Genomic DNA, 16,152 nt, shown 5'->3' on the forward strand with positions numbered 1-16,152 from the left:
TTAGGAGGAAGAGACAAGGAGTGCTTCAGAGACAGTTTTCTCCACTGACTGTAGAAGCAGCCTAGCTTTGGACTGAACACAGACCAGCTAGTGAGACGATCCTAGGTTTGGTGACGTACCCTGACTAGTAGTACATTTACCCAGCCACACGTGAGAACAATAGAATGAAGGCGAAGTTTTGATGAAAACAAGATCAGATTTTGCAACACAGTGATTTTTCCCCATCCCACAAAGTGAAAGGAGGCAAACCACAACCACAAGTGTTACACTGAGTATTGATTTAAGTACCTGAGACTTATAAACTGGCTTAAGGAAACAATGGATTTGTGCAAATTTAACATTTTAATAGGAAATACAAAGAAGTGCACAGTTTCCATCGGAATCTCTGTGGGCAAGAAATATTGAAAATAAAAATAAAGACTGAGTTAGTGACTAAGAGCAAAGCATGAATGTTTGTCACTAGTACAAGCACACTAGTACAGAAAAAAAACCCTTGAAATTGCCCTCAGTCACCATGGGATGCTGAGACTCTGCAGAATCTTTTTTTTCCAGTCTTACCAAGCAGTGGTGGTCTACTCTTTTTGACACTGGAGAGTCTTCATCTAGAAATGCCCATATTGCTCTGCTGCAAAGGAATACCTCCTTTGTCCATCTCAAAGCTATGGCAACTCCATTCGCCTGGATCTGATGACATTTCACAAAGCAAGTCTGAAAACTAGAGAAAAAGAGCAGCTTTTAAGTGGTTTGGAATCAGCAGACTTGGTGGTGAAACGGAACACCTATTAAATGTTGTTCTATTTAATGAATTTGGGAGGCTTTTTTGTCTGATGCTGAAAGGGTCAAGGAAGGGTCAAGGTTCAAGGAGGACACAGCTCAGTAGCCACTGAAGAGATGTTTCCACTTAGCTTTGCTGAGATGCTTTATCTGCATCACCTGGGGTACTGCCACCACTTCCTGAACAAAGAGGCTTTCCTCCAAGGTGAGCTGCAGTGAACAGAGAAGTGGGTTTACGGCTCTCCTGGTTTAAAAATCAAAAGGAATAACATATGTTTGCCATCATCAAATAGACCAGCCCAGGTGTGACCCCAGACAGAAAACTACCAATGATCAGGATGGGGAAAAAGTTATTGCTTTGCTGTCCCTTTTGTGAATATTTTCAGGACAAATAAACCAAGATACTTGACATCCTTGACATCCTTTGAAACAACTTAGATTTGTAGTTGTAGTTAGCCATTTGTCATTGCACAGTGGGGTTGGTACGTCCACTGTTTTCTTTTCTATTATTACCTTCTAGGAAAACGGGAGGCTAATAAAAAGCTGTAAGTAAAAGACTGAAAGAACAGGTCAGCAATATCCTTTGTGCAGAAAACAGGATGTACAGCAGAAACAGTGTTCCTGAGTACTTTGACACAGAGAGTCCAGAGTCTCATCTATTTGCTGTGGCCTCTCCAATTCCTAAGAATTTCAGTTACACAAGAACTGTGAGAAAATACCTGTAGCTGCATTTACACAGCCATTTACAGCAGGGCACAATGAGGGTAAGATGTTACAATGGAACTGAACTGTAAATGACACACATGAAGGGCAATGAAGAGTTTGGCCCCAGATGTGGGAAGTACAGACGTAACTTCCATTACATTTAATTAGTGCTATCACCATTAATTTCCTGTGCATAGACAGCAGAAGACATCCTTTTGATTTCAAATTAATTAACACATAATGATTAATCTGATAGGGTACATCTTTTCAGACAAGAGCGTCCTCTTGATCACAGTTTGGGTGCCAGCACCACTCATCATCTGTGTGTTTTAATTTCTAACTGCTCTCCAGAAGCAAATTTAGCTCTGCAAATCTGTCGATGGAATGAATGACTGGCTGGTTTCCATGTTCTGTGTGTTTTGTTCATTTGATAACACACTGAGAACATCTTGGAAACCTCTTTTTTTTTTTTCCTTCACTCTCCCCCTCCCCTCAAAGGAAGTTTCAAGATAGAAATTGAGGAGCTTGCATCAGTGAGAAATGTATACCAGCTTTTTACTACAGAACACAAGAAATTAAAAGTTTCTAACAATTGTAAAACACGTAAACAGTTTATGGCAAGTTCCCAGACAGATTTGTCTCACTTTGGTTGCCAGCATTTAACAGAACCATTCTCCTTGCCACCAACTACAGTAAAGTGTGTTTGTTTCACTGAAACAGGATCTTGAACTTCATCAGTTTCGCACCATATTCATCACACCGCATGATACCTACTGGATAGCGCTGTTAATATTACTCTTTTCTTTCCATTCATCGAGTGATTATTCAGTCACACTTGATTAATATTTACCCACTTGCTTTGGATGTTTATGAATGCAAACATCCTCATACCTAGGTGCACAAACACTCAAGTAGACAGCCCATGGTTGACTTTAACGTTGAGACATATGCAAGTGAACTTGCAGTTGTACAGACATGAATTAGGAGGTGGCAGCAAATCTCTAATACTTTAAGTTAGGAAAGCCTTTAAATTCCCCAAACATTCTATGTCAATACTAAAAAATATTTGAGCATATTTATGGTGTCTGGGCTGTTTTGGCATGACAGCAGAATACTAAGTATGCTTTTGCAATACATAGTGGAGGAAAATAAATATGTTTTTTTCAGATCCCATAACTATGATGAGATGTTTTCCTATTATCAGCTCTATGAACTCATATATATAGTTTCTGAATCAATAGTTGCATTTTGGTAACCACTAAAAAAACAAAGAATGGAAGGAAAAAACAAAGAAGATCCTTCATACTATTACTACGGAGTAATTTATGTGATACAGTTATGCTTGGTATTCTGGCTTAGCTATGCTTTTTGTAGCAGCTCTGTCGTGTAGAAAGCTCATGGAATTTATCTACCCATCTCTGCTCCAGTAAAAAAAGCAGAAAGATATAGTTAGCACATTGCCTTCAAACAGGAAAAACCATAATTTCTAGTCTGTAGTATTCACTCTTCTTAGTTGCAATTTATTGGGACAAATCACTACTTGAAAACTGAGGACTCTTCCCCCCCCCCCCCCCCCCCCCCGTCTCACTAGAAAGAAAAATGAGATAATAAAAATCTTCCCAGCCTTCAAATTTAGTCCCTGACTTTGGGCAGCTAAATGAAGTTGACGTCCCCTTTCTCTGCCCATCAAACCACAAGTGGTTATGCACACTGAAATCCTAGCTACTGTAGGAAGATATTTATTTATTTTTTCTCTTCAGCATGCCTACCACTTGCATTGAAAGAAGTAAAGGACACTCGGACCCCTGGAACATCCATGTGAAAACTCACAAGTGAAGCAACTACTGTGAATGCAGCTTTTCTGGGAGCACATCAGGTAGTGAAAGTTTGTAGCAACACTGCAAGCCTTCTCAGAATTTGATAAATATAAACTCCTTTATGTCTCTGTCTGTGTGAAATCTATGGCAAAATTCCTGCTTGAAGGCCACAATATCAACTTACTGTGCTCTTTTCTAAGTAGATGTCCTAGGGCTGGCTGAGACAATCAGTGTTGCTCATTGTGAATAACCAAATTGGAAGAAAATTGTATCGCTACACTGCATTCTAATCAGAGTGTTGAACTCACTCTTAACTGAGAAGAAATATAGCAGATAAAGTTAAATAACATAGTTAAACATGTTTGCATTTGGAACAATCTAAGACTGTGCTGAAGGAGGAGAGAAAGAGTTATTTTAAGCCTCCCAAATACATAAGAGAAAGTGCGTAAATTCAGTGCATAGGTTGTCACAAGCAAGCAAAAAAAACAACAGTGAAAACAGCAACAACAGCAACAACTTTTCAGTACACTTAGTTTGAGTCTGGTCCCTTTGCCAAAAAACATACCCTGGCTTGTTCAAAAGAGACAAGCTTTGAACCTATGGAAAAATCCAAGCTCTTAAGATATGGAATGAAACTCTTTTAAAAGGAATTAAAACTGGAAGTTAAAAAAAAATATTATTTCCCACATCATATCATACAGATTAGAAGAGGAAAAAAAAAATTCTTTAAAATTTTTAACCACTACAATGAAAAAAATTGATAAGCTCCAACCTGTATGGCTTGATCCAGCTGTTACTATAGTGGAATACTTGCAGGCTAGCGCATCTGTGCCTTTGCTTTGCTACAGACCCGAAGTAGGATAAACTGGAGGATAAAAACTAGTGTTCTTGGCTTGGCTTTCCACCCTCACTATTATTTTTTTTTCCAAAAATATCGGAAAGGGCAAGGAAAGGCTGTTTGCCAAGAAGTGGTGTTTAAGTTGACCGTTAGGACATGGATGACTGTTAGTTTAGCCTCTGGGCAAAGGCAAAGCAGAAATCAGGAACAAGCTAGTTTTTAACAAAGGGAACTCTAGAAAAAGACAGGATGGGAAAGAGAGGGTGGGGGAGTGAGGGTAGTGATAACTGAAAGAGTAAAAAAGGGGGGGCGGGAAAAGACAGAAGTTGCTTTTGTTGCTTACATTTCCAAGAAATATATTGCTATCCCTTTAACTCCGTATGCCTCTTTGGCACGTGTACCAGGGGAAGGATTACACTTTACTAAGGAAGTAATGCAAACTTGTCTTCATTTGGTTACCATGGATATGGCACAATGTGAGACAAAGCCTCCCATTTGCATTGCAAACAACCAGGAGGACTGAAGGACACACAACTTGATATTCTGGCCACAGAGTGTCCCAGGTTCTTCTTTGCAACTGACAGCAAGTAAAACAACCACCAGCTTTGGGCCTGCCCTTCATACCAAGAGAACACAGGTGAGGGATGCTGCATTTCAGAAGAAGGAAGAGACAGGATCATGAACACCTGCAATGCAAATGGCATTTCTTGTGCGACCTAGCATGACATAGCTTAATGGATCGGTATGGTGATCATTAAGCTTTCCGCTTTTTTTCCCCTGGGGTACTACAGCTGAATCAGTGTGTTGGTTATCTGGAATAACTGATTTGTACAAACGCTGGAATGAAATTGGAAGCACCCAAGTCTTATGATTGCTAGGCTTTTATGCAGCAGTTGAGTTGAGTAGCTGAGTGTCCTCTTCATTCTGCAGAAGTACTATATAAAGTAGCTTAATTTCATACAAAAATCAGCTAAATGAGCAAGATGAACAGTTCCCCTAAGCAGACCTAGTGGAAACCAGTGCAGTACAGTTAATAGCAAAGAGGGAAATTGTCTTGTTTCCCTAAAACAAATTACAGACGACTGTTTGTCTATTAGATTTCTAGACTGTCAGTAATTCTTTTTTATTACTTTAAGCTCTGCCAGATATAGTTACACATCATTTCTGTTTCAACTGATAACAGAATACAAATTGTATGACCCTGCTTCTGTGGATAGAAATGGTCAAATTTCCATCAGTTTGGGTGAAAAAAGAACTGAATCCCAAATAGTTAGCCCACATCTTTGAATCAATGTTTTCTTTCCAAGAGATCTTAAACTCAGATTAATCAGAACGGTGTATCAGATGTTTGGCAATCTATTGCTTCCTCCTTTAGCATGGGACTAGGCGCTTCTCTGATGGGACCAGGGCAACTACATGATTCCAGGATACTCTTCTTGGCTTACCACTTCAGGAAAATGTCCCACAGCTGGTGACAGAACACGAGCACCATCTAAGAAATCTTTCCTTTGATAAGGAAATCCCACTGGCTATAGTGGCATAATTAGGACCACTAACCTTTCAGTTGCCCACCAAAGTCTCCACAAAATAGTAACTTTGCACTAATATAAACCCACTTACATCAGTGGGTTTCTTTCCTGCTAGTGTCTGCAAACATGAGAAACATCAGCCCCAGATGTGTTTGCCTTTTCTGTTTCTTCTAAAGCAAGCATTTGGCACCATGCCTAGCCCTGAATGTATTTTCTAACACTTTGCTCATGGGAAGTTCAAGCCCACTGCTGACATGACCCTGAGCAAACTTCATGAGCAAAGAACAGGAAGCTTTGTAAAAACATTACGTTCCTCCTTTGCTCTGGTGTCCCCTCTCAGCACACTCCTTGAACTCCCTCTCAGACCCTGAAGCAGCAGCACAGTAATATGCTTCCTTGAGATTAGTTTTAGAGGTGTACAGAAACATCACCAGACCAAGACCTTCATGTACCCTGAGGATTATTTTGGCAGCTCCCAGCAGCCCTGATGATAAATTAATTCTTAATGGGAATGAAATAGAAGCCTGTGTCTACTCTTCTCCTCTCCCATTCTACACCATCCCATGAAGCAGGTCAAGAAGAGAAAGAAAGGAGGGTGGGACTTGAAACGGGAGCAAATACCTGTTCCAGCACCTCTCTTCACATGCCTCTGACAGCTCTCCAGTGCTCTGAGTCCTCAGCCTCCCCTTCCAATAGCATGGAGAAGGGACACATTGCCTATGGGCTGCTCTTAGTGCTCTCCCAGATACACCCTGCAGCAGCAACAAGAAATTGTAGAACATGCCAGTGCCAGCCTCTCTTGTCAGACCAAAGCAAACACAAACCCTCACCAAAGGTAGGTCTCATTGAAAAGGAAAGTTAGCATTTCATTTACTTTCAGTCCAAATCTCCTGCCATTTAGGATCCTTTCATTCTTTTGCCACAGAATTGATTAGGAAACAGTTTTCTTGGCATTTCTTTAAATAATAGTGCACTGGCCAGTAAAGATATAATGGGCTAAGCAGAATGGCAAGTCTCACGAATATAAAATGACTCAGAGTAAACTATCTATGAAAAGCACTGTTTTCCCTAATGTCTGGAAATAAGTTTAGGCTCGGTCCTCCAATAATAAGTCTGTTCCCTCTGCATGGTTGGTCCTCTGTTTATCTTAGAAAAAAACATTTTATTGCTTTAATTCTATTAATCTTGCACAACCACAAGAGGGATGGGAAAAGCAACATTTCCTTCCTCTTTAAAACAGCATGACCGCAAATGCTATATGGTGATGGTGAATCTATAAATGGTAGATATCCTGCTATTTCCAGTGATTTCAAGGGAGTAACAGACAGATATCCCAGAAGAGATAAATAGCCTGCTATTTCTAATGTTGTCAGAGCCAGGAATAACTTACCCTGACTCTTATGGACAAGGCTAAATTTGTAGAACTGGAATTTAGAGCATATATTTTCTTCTTGATAAAACTAGGATCTCTAGATCATAAAGAATATAGCAATGGTCAAGTGTATTGGCTCTTGCAATGTCATTCTTACAGAGCTCTTTCCAAAGTGTAGCATTAGTGCAAATTATTTTTACATTCACTGCTATTTATAACAATACAGTTCAAGTGGAATCTGCTTCTCACCAACCTTTATCTTCCTACCCTACTCTTACACATGAGCTCAGACTTCTTATTTGAGGATAAATATTCAAAAAGCTAGTACTGGTTATGGAATACATATGCATTTCATTAGTGTCTCTAGTAACATCCTAAGGTGATGAAAAAGACACTGATTCTGCTTGCTTGCAGCTAGGCACACTCAATTTTGCCCTGACTTTAGAACAGATTTGGATAGTTTTAGGGTTAGTTCACAAGCAGCCTGGCTGACTTCAGTCAGAAGCTTGTGTGTTTGGTATGAATCAGCACATTAGTCAATGAATTTTTCTTTCATATGGAGGTAGACTAGGTTTGCCAAAAATTACACCCAATTTAACTGACTAGAACTTCAGTTCTAGTTCTGAGACTACAAGAGTCGATTGAAAACTGCCCACTGAGAATTTGGGTCAGGCTTCAGCCACACTGGACTTTGCTAGATATCACAAATATTAATCTCCTCCACCTGTGAATCATCACAGGAAATTTTAAAGACAAACATTTTACTTTTCTGTGTTAATAAGAGTATGCTTTGCAAGTGGAGTGGAGGGGCTGGGGTGAAGACTATAAGTATGTGTAATCTTTTGTGTTGTAGGCCAGATTTTGTGGTGCTTAGTCTGAGATGTCATTTAAACAATTGCTAATCCTATCTCTACGTCTGAGAAAACAAAGGGTATAGTCGATAAGTCAATAACTTAATCTGGCTTTATACAGCTCAGTAAAACTACATGGCTCAACGTCTTACATCGTGGCATTATTAGACATTGTATATTTAATTACATAAGCTTCCAACTCTAGCCACTATTAACGGATTGTCCCATGCACATGGAGTAACATAGTACAAAACACAGTTGTGCTTTTAGACACACCTTGCCTCTCTGTTAGGTGCATTTTCACACAGTGGAACAGCAAATAGGAATTTTGTCCTCCAGAGATACTTCTCTTGGCACCACCTTTCTGCCAGCAGTGCTCATCTAGGGTAGGCTTACAATACAAATGCAGCTTCGATGAAGAATAAAGGAAAGCAAACAAGGCTTACCTGGGCGAGCACAGGTACTGCAGAGCATGCTCTTACACTCCTTCAGAAGCCAGAGGATGGACAGGTGAGACTCTCCAGCAGATCTCCCGTCTCAGCTCAACAGTTCAGAAATTCTCTCAGAGCTTTCCTGTTCCTAAAGGAGAAAGGACAAACATTTGCCTAAACTGGACTGATATTTTCATAATCCCCACCCATTCATGCCAAAAAGAAACTCATTTTTCAAATATGCTTTGTCTACTCTGTGTCACAGAAGTGATTTCAAGAGTAGATGTGTTCAGGAAGTTTTGTACTGTTGAGTTCTTTTCTTAAAGTGGTGGAGGAAGTTGATATGGCACAGATTTTAGCACCAGTGAGACCTGTTGTGAGGTCTGCTGTCCTGTTAATGCCACAGGCCAACCTATCTGTGCACAGGGTTGTAGGTGAATGCAAAGCACTAGGCAATCCTGTGAGGCGAGACAGACACAGGCTGGGCAGAGGTCCTAGTGACATCCAAAACTGCCTTGCCATGTTCTACAGGTGCCACAAGAAGACAGCCTGCCCAAATGTCAGTCAAGTGCCTGGAGACGGTGGCAACCACAGAGCTCACACAACAATAAAAATTCATGTTGCCTTCAGGACTCATGGAAGTGGCACAAAGCACTCTTGAACATCAATCCCACAAACAAACAAGACTTCTAAAACAAACAGGTGAGCTAACAAAAACAAACTCAGCACTCGAAAAAATAATGAAAATAACAACACAGACAGAGCCTACAAAGCTGCTCTCATCAGACTTGAAAGAAATAAACAAACACCCTGACAAACAAATCAGCCTTTTAAAGCTACCGTCAGCAGCACAATATTCCCAAGCATGCAAATGCTGCAGGGTGTGCCATTTTACCTGGGAGTAGGGACACTTTCAGTAGCCTCAGTACACCAGAGATACTGAACACACCAGCTAGAGTGGATACCACCTGGGGCAAATGTATCCTCAGCCTGGCTCAGCCTCTAACTTCCACTAAATATTCTGGGCAAGTAATTTGACTTCTTTGCCTCTGCACTACACCTGTTGTACAACAAGGATTCCAGCAACCTGGCACCTGTATATGAAGGTATGCATAAAAATTTACATATTGATATTATATATCCTGTACGGCTGTCTAAAGTCAGTCCTCACCAGGGGTGGAATGCCTGCTCTGCAATCACGTGCTACAAACTTGGAAAACAATGCTCATGAGGGAAAGGATGCCTCAAGCAGCAATTTGACCTAGAATCCTGACCAGAAATATCTTCATAATGTCTCCCTCCATGTGTATCAAAAGCTCAAAGTTCATACTGAATGGACTCCATGGGATAGCCAGATCATGAAACTCTAGTCAAGCAAGTTAAATAAAATGAGAGTAGAAAAAACAGGATCAAGGGAAAACCTAGGAATCCAATCTGGATCTCTGTAAGAGCTCCTGGAGGGGAGCTACTTATCATGCATGAGTACACATAAATATTACATGGTTTCATTAAGTGTAGTTTATTCTTCCTTCTTTGTTCCTCCCAATCTTCTCCTAAAATTTCTGGCTTCTCACCTCATCAGTGAGGAAGTCCAAAACACAACCCACTGATTTCACATGTAACTTCAGTCCATTTGATACCCCTCCTCGCTCCTTCTCACAAAACTGGAGATAAAATAAGCACAACAGAGCTGCACTGAGCTCCTTCGGTCTTTATGTATAGTGCTAACTAGTTTGCACTATTGTACAGAAATAAACAGACTTAATAGTGCTAGTTGATATTGCTGCAAGATGCAGCAAGATGCTACAAGATGCCCAACAGATCCTGCAGGGATGTCTCTAAATGTAAAGTTGTGTTGCATAATGTTCAAACAGCAAGCTCACCCTCACAAAAATATCTTGTTTTCCCTAGTGAAATCCTGGCCTCTTTAAGAGGGAAAATGTCATCCAGCCGGGTTAGAAATTTATCTGCACTTATGCTCCTATTTTCAGTGCATTCAGTGGACCATTGTACTAAAGAAGTGAAGTGAGAAAAATCAGATTAAAAAAAGCCAACAGAAATAAACCAGCATCTTTCCCACAGCTTTTTAACCAAGTCAGACACTGTATCCCAATGCCTTTGTGACAGCCAGTACGATGCAATTTACTGTTACCATGAACACAATTTGTTGAACAGACAAAAAAAATACTTTCATGACAGTTTTCATCAGGACTCAGAGACTGGGTTTCAAAGACAACACCTCACTTTCCCGTATATAAATGATGGGTCAAATGGCATTCTCAGTTTTCTCTCTAAATTTTCCCCATGCACAACATCCTTTGGTTTTAGTTTAGATTGCTGATCTTTCCACCATTCTTATTTAATATTTTCTCTTTTTTCCCCAAAAAGTAACAACTGAAATTTTACAAACTCTTTCAAGCCCAGTAAGAATTTCTGGTTTAGTAATATCAAACTAATTCTATTGTTATAATTTAATTTGAAAATGCATACTCTGATAAACTCCATCTGTATGCAAAAAACCCTCTCAGACTGGAAAGACAAAAAAAAATCTTGTGATGAAAATCTTACAATGGCACGTTTTTAACAAGTCCATAACAAAGGCTATCCTAAACAGTTTTAGGTCAAGAGCTGGTCAAGGTAGCACACTACCTATAAAACACTCTCGTTTTGGCAAATCAAAATTTTTAAATGAGGAACATGTAAAAAAAAAAAAATGTTCTAACCAGCTTTATGTCTAATACCTTTTACTACTCCTCACTTGAAGTACTTTGAGGAGAGTCATGTCTTCTTAAAAGACATGTCTGCATTTTAGGATCAAATGTTACAAGTTTCTGAGAGATGCAATATGACAAATACGATTGCCAAGCTGTGGTAAGTTACTCCTGGTCCTTGCAGGCAAGCATTCTGCATTTGGTGGGAAAACACAGTACATTCACATTCTTCTTTCCATGTAGTCTTTCATTTTCCATAAAGAAAGTTTTGGCTGGAACTTCAGCATGGATCTGCTTTTTTGTTGCTTTTTGTAGAGGATGAAGCACATACTTGTCACTTCAGCTCCATAGAAGCAACAAAGAGGGAACTGCTCTACAGACCAAGCAGCAGAACATTGCTTACGCATTACTGGAGGATTCAGTTTCAGCCACTGCAAAGGATGTGGGATTGCACAAGCAAATCTGAGCTCATGTTTTCAGTAGACAGAGTGGATTTCCATAAACATACTCATAGCCAAATTTCCCTCCTTACTTCAATATGACCCCACTGAATCCAGAGCAACCAGACAGAGAGCTCAGCTTGGAAGCAACAAAGAATATACTTAAAATTAAGCAGAGTTCCCACTGTTTTGCTGATAAAGACAGAATACACTTGAAATTAAGCACAGGCTGAAGTATTATATTGATGCTGGACTTGGCCCTTCAGTGGTATATTTTATGTCATCTTTTCTACAATGATCTTTTCAATTTTATTTTTGCATCTCTTACAAAAAAAAATTCAAATAGCTCAGCTTCCTCCTTAAAGCCACGTATGTCTCTGTACAAATAAAAACATAAATTTGGTTGATGACCTGTGATACCAAAGTGAAACTATTCTTTTCAGAGCTATTTCTAGAGTACTAGGCAAAAAAAAAAAAAAAAAAAAAAAAAAAAAAAACCAGATTATTTTTCAACAGGACAGTGATTAAAAAGGAGTGATTTGCATGTGTACATGTGTCTGCTTTTCTATGGGTGCGTATGGAGAGTGTACTAAATTAGAAGAAAGCACAGAAAGTTGCCAAAAGTATATTTTTCCAGCATCCTTCACGAAGTCAGCCAGAAACATGACAAAGAACAAATCTGGATAAGGAAACTACTAATATTTGTTCTCCTGCACCCACAGCACAAAAAGTTCCTTTTGGGCTCTTGCCATGTCTTTTCTGCTTTTCTTCTTCACACGGGAGATTCCATATTAAAGAGTTAAAGACAATTTCGGAACTCAGCATATAAACAATAGGGATTGCTCTGTCCTGTGACTGCACACTCCCCAGAGACATCTGGTTGGAGCATTTCAGAATAACTTTCTTTCCCCAGGGAAAACACAGTTACATTGAAATTGAGATTTTTATGAGAATCAAGATTTCTCAAGCTGGGATTTTTTTTTTTTTAACATGTTTGTGTTTTTAAAAATTATTTTTAAACAAGCACATTTAGAAAGACTCTAGTGTTTTCACATCCCATTTCCCCCCCTCTTCTGCTGTGTTATAACTGGCTAACATCACTCAGGAACCACAAAATGTGGGTGATGCCCCTCCCCTCTTTTTTCCCTTGATTACTTTCACATCTTTGTTAATATTAAAACCAAGCAGACCTTGGCATATAAAATAGTAAAATAGGGCCTAGAAAATGGTCCTGTGACCATAGGTAATATTTTCAAAACGGTCATAATCTAGGAAATCTATATGGCCATAATTTTTTGTTTCTCCCTATCGGCATACAAATTAATGTGATGCAAAGTTTGATGTTTATTATCATTTACTAAATGTTCTTTATAGGAAGAGATAGAAAATTACATGTTTTATATACATGATGCAGATCAAACTTTTGGGTCCTATGGAAATCTTAGAAAGACCGACTAACTTCTTTCAAATCAAATTCATCTTTGGTACAGAAACGAGTAAAACGATTCTACTATCAATTATGTGAGCTAAGCTTATGTTAGGAGACTGTTCATTATTTTTAATAAGAGGCTGCTTAAATGGGTGCCACAGGCAAAATGTTTGGTATAAGAATAAATATTTTGGGGTGACTGTCTTTTTCTTTAGTATTTCATCCTTTGTGATATCTTCCTCGTACTCCCTGGGCCTATATCTTCTTAGTACTGAAGAAAGCTGACAATCTTCTAAACATACAACACCTTCTAGTTCCCCTTAGAAAACTCCCATAACAAAGTAGAAACAGGACAACAGTATTTGGACACAAATAGCTATATAATGATCTGGATAATACCTGATTTATTGAACATACGTGCAAATTTCCACCAGCAGAGGTCATTTTCACTCTAGAATGAGCTAAAGGATCTCATAAAAAGCTCTGTATTTTATTTAAAGGAACAGCTTAAAACCAGTCCCAAAGCCCTGGCTATTCTTCAAAGTAAGTAATCTGGCGTGGGATACATAGAATGTCAAAATGCTTAAAAAAACTCCTCTTAATTTGGTCAAATAAATTCAATCTGTGCTAGGAAATATCAACAAATCCTGGCTTTCACATTTCTTGTGCATATGGGATTGGTCAGTGTAAGCAACCCTCATGGCTTGAATATTTTTCATGAGGAATTATATTTGTTTGAGCAAAACTTGCCTATGCAACTCTATAAGCCTCAGTAAAAATGCAGTGGGCACATGGGAGCCTTCTGTTTTCTTCCTTTTCTTCCCCATGACTACCAACATTATCTGCAATCCCCTTCCTAACGGGCCAAATCCCACCCTCATATACACTGCCTTGGCGGCACGGCTGTTGTTGAGTGGCATCTCTAACAAATTAGCTGTGTACACAAGGACGTACACACGCATGCTGTTTGCCCTAAGATCAAACTATGAACTAATGCATACCAACACTTTTATGAAGTGGATGCATTTTTCATTTTTAGCACTAGCAAAGGTAAGAGCTTATATTTAGAAAAGGAATCTGGAATTATAGAAAAAAAAAAAAAGTTAAAAATTAAGAAATACCTGTTAGGCATAGCTATAGCATGAACCTGAGAAGGTATTAAAATGTTATATTGTAACAAATTAAAAATAGAAATAAAGGGATCTAGAAAATTTGATAAAATATGCTATTGTCGAAAATAACTGAGTGTAACACAACTGAAATAAATAGACATGTTAGAGGGGAGTTGATAGCAACTAACTGTCACATAATCACATTGGGAAACGCGCCTATGCTGGGTAACAGGGGGATTTGTTTTTCGGGGGTGTTTTGGCATTTTATGGGTAACAAGATTCTTGAATAACACTTCTCTCTATGTTGTTTCAGAGGCATTAAAACACCTGCAGTCACTGACCAAATCCCTTTCTACTATGCTATTTCATTAAAGTAAAAAATTAAAAGTTTCCACTATATTGTTCAATCTCTGCTGAAGAAATGTGGTACAAAACCTGTAACATCCCTCAAGTTTTTCCCTCATCCAACAGGAACCAGGATCCCACTTCACAAGGCACTGTGTAAATATTATAAGCACATTCTATCTTCTAAATAGGAAGAAATAATTTCTAAATCATCACAATAAAAGGAGCAAAATTTTACAGCTCATCTCGATTTCTAGAACATTTTTCTAGAAAGATACTTGAATTTCTTGAACTCACAGATCCGTTGTCTGTGTTTCTTACACTGAGCATTTTGGTGAGCTTTCGACCCCCAAACCTACTTTGGAACTACATGATGCATGTGAAACTGTGGAAATGACGCTACTTTGTCAGGCTGTTGTTTTGAGAAGGCAAATGTACATCAACTTCATATAAAGAAGTCCCCAGAGTAGACAGTCAGTTCCAAACTCAACTGTCGACAGTCTTGCACAATAACACGGCTAGCAAATATCAGCTTGAGTTTCATCCAAAATGCCTGAAAGACAATGGGAAACTTTGAATTAGGCCCAATGACAAAGATAGCAAGGGATAAGTTATGTTTATAAATGACATGAAGATTGTTGGTGGGGGGCAACAGGAAAGAGAGAGGAAAGGAAGTGAAATATTCCTTCTAAGTCTGAAAGCGCTGCTTGGCAATCACTATACAGGAATTAACACTTGGCAAAGCAGTAATATATCTATTTCCCCTTGTTTTACACCAAGTACCAAAAGGGGAGTTGAAGAAGATTAATTACCTTGCCTGCTAATCAATGCAAAGATATATTTTTCTGCTCCTCCATCTCATAATTTTTATTTCATCTAGTTTGGATTTTTTTAGGGTTGCCAGATGTCCCAGTTTCATTGGGACAATCCTGGTTTTTGAAGGTACATCCCATCTGCTCTTGAAAATATTTCTGTTCACTGCTCTCTTGTTGATTGTGTGCTTTTAGAGCAGCCAGCCAGCAAAGGACTGCAGGAGGGAGGCTGATAAATTATTATCAAACTATAAAAAGCTGCCCATTTTCCCCCAATGCTTAAAATTAATTCTGTAGGGAGTCTTTTCCACAAAATGTAAACGGTCACTTTGGCCCACAAGAAATTATGATTACAAGTCCCGTCGCTGCTCAGAGACCACTCCTTAACGTGCATACCTTTTGAATTGGAAGCAGTACTTCTGCGCTTTCCAGGCTGCCTGAGCTCCCATCACAGAGGAAGTGCTGGACTTTCTGGATGTACAGCCAAGAAAAAAGATCCTCTAAAACCAGTGTGGGGGAGGACATTGCAGGAGAACTTCAAACAAAGAGCTAGAATTGAATGCAGTGGCAGTGCAGGTGCCTGATGAAGAGACTATGCTGCCTTTCTGGCCCAGAAAAGTCTCCTACAGAACCACCAAGGTAAGGAGGCTACAGTTCCATTAGCCCAAAGTATCTAGAGATAGCTCAATATAGCGGAAGCTCAATTCTACTCTTTCAGCACCTGATCTATTTCACAGCTGCTAACTTCCATGAATATATCGCAATTATAATAAACACATCACAACATTATTCCTAAAGGTCCAGCTACAGGAGTCACGTGAATATTTAAGAACCAAAGTTGTTCATTAAGAACAGAAAGTGAGTTTGTGGTTCTCATTACAAGAAACAAGTTTGCAAAGTCATCTGCGAAATGACAAATGAAAAGCATGCTAAGTCAGTTATTGTTCTTTTCACAAGGTTGTTCTGAGGTTTGCCCCATGGTTTCT

At 39.1% G+C, this 16,152-nt stretch overlaps 1 protein-coding gene across 11 annotated transcripts in view; it reads right to left on the reverse strand.

Annotated features, from left to right (window-relative positions):
- ITPRID1 (ITPR interacting domain containing 1) overlaps nucleotides 1–16,152 on the reverse strand; it is a 155,252-nt gene that overhangs the window by 50,803 nt on the left and 88,297 nt on the right. For 9 of the 11 annotated variants that reach the window (XR_008448447.1, XR_008448448.1, XR_008448449.1 and 6 more), the window contains exons 1-2: nucleotides 4,069–4,293; nucleotides 559–715 (exon numbers count right to left, since the gene is read on the reverse strand). The gene's annotated coding sequence lies outside the window, so the exon portion shown is untranslated. Of the gene's footprint in view, nucleotides 1–558; nucleotides 716–4,068; nucleotides 4,294–8,332; nucleotides 8,466–16,152 lie in introns of those variants that run through there. The other 2 variants (XM_054058118.1, XM_054058117.1) reach the window with 1 other exon arrangement.

The sequence above is a fragment of the Cuculus canorus genome, chromosome 2 (genome assembly GCF_017976375.1).
Source record: "Cuculus canorus isolate bCucCan1 chromosome 2, bCucCan1.pri, whole genome shotgun sequence".
NCBI classification, from domain to species: domain Eukaryota; kingdom Metazoa; phylum Chordata; class Aves; order Cuculiformes; family Cuculidae; genus Cuculus; species Cuculus canorus.